Source organism: Saccopteryx leptura, chromosome 5 (genome assembly GCF_036850995.1).
Source record: "Saccopteryx leptura isolate mSacLep1 chromosome 5, mSacLep1_pri_phased_curated, whole genome shotgun sequence".
Lineage (NCBI taxonomy): Eukaryota > Metazoa > Chordata > Mammalia > Chiroptera > Emballonuridae > Saccopteryx > Saccopteryx leptura.
In genome coordinates this window covers 41,571,458-41,572,592 of record NC_089507.1, presented here as the reverse complement: position 1 = coordinate 41,572,592, position 1,135 = coordinate 41,571,458, and the positions used below count along the sequence as shown (strand labels likewise).

Here is a 1,135-nt window from a genome sequence, read left to right as displayed (position 1 = left end):
CAACTGATCTGTGGTCATAGGGCTCATTACACAGAGAACATTGTTTTGGGCCACTCATGAACTCTTATGATTGGATTTAGCATTTTCCTTTTCTGATTCTGTTAAAGAAAGAATAAAAACGCTTTTCATATTCTTGGTATCCACTAAAGAAATCTTCTTCTCTAATAATAATGGGAAGTGCTGTAATTAAAAGCACAGAGATTTTACTTCTTCCCAGTAATTTGACTTAGCATTGGTCTCCTATAGTAAAACCATTTATCTATGGTTTGTTGAGACATAATTATAACAGATGTAAAAAAGCAGTTTTGGTTAATAATGCAGCACTACAAATTGAGCAGGATTAATCTCCTTTATTATTCTGTACTTCAAAATAAATGGGAAGGAGCAAGACAAAAGAGTTAGGAGATTTTCCAATTTTTTACTGAAATCAGCCATCCTGATTTAATCAGTTACCCAAAATGAAGTAGAGATTTATGTCACTTATTAATGCTGAAAAAAAATGTTTCCAGGTTTAGACAAAAATTATTTAAAAATTACACAAAAAGTGCCATTTTGTGAATTTAATAAAAGATTGCTGGGAATAGAAATTTGAAAGTAAATCCTGGTTCTAAACAAACCATAAAATAAAACCTTTCTTTTCTATCTATTCTTGAGACTCTTGTCTCTCAATACTTTGAAAGCATATTTCAAAAGGTGGCATCTAAATGTGACAGGGTGAGAATTTTTATCCTTAACTTTCTTATACCTCAGATGCTGGTCAGATCCTTTTGTAGTTTGTAAACATGATGATTTGGTGTTCACGCTCTTGTGTGAGATGTGCCTCCTTCAGATCTTGTTGTGACATTGGCACATTACCCATCTGACATAAAAAGATTAATTGAAGTTTATCTACTTCTTTGTCAGACTAAGCCCTTCCATCATTTAGGCCTTTTCAGCTCACATGGTTAACTGATTAACTTAATCAATGTCTCAATATCATCATTGCTTGACATACGGAATCCAGCGTAATTCATCTTTACTTTAAGGAAGGACTGTTAGGACCTCACATCAAGATTCCCTATCACTTGAATGTTCTTAGTCTTCCAAGTCTCAACTTTCCAATTCCCACTTTCTGCTTATGGCCTTCTCTTCTTTA

General features: G+C 33.5%; 1 non-coding gene across 1 annotated transcript; it reads left to right on the top strand.

The window, feature by feature from the left end:
• The first annotated feature begins 761 nt into the window (after positions 1–761).
• LOC136407437 (small nucleolar RNA U13) lies at positions 762–865 on the top strand. Its single transcript, XR_010751971.1, has one exon. It is a non-coding gene; the product is annotated as a small nucleolar RNA U13 (small nucleolar RNA).
• Positions 866–1,135: the final 270 nt, after the last annotated feature.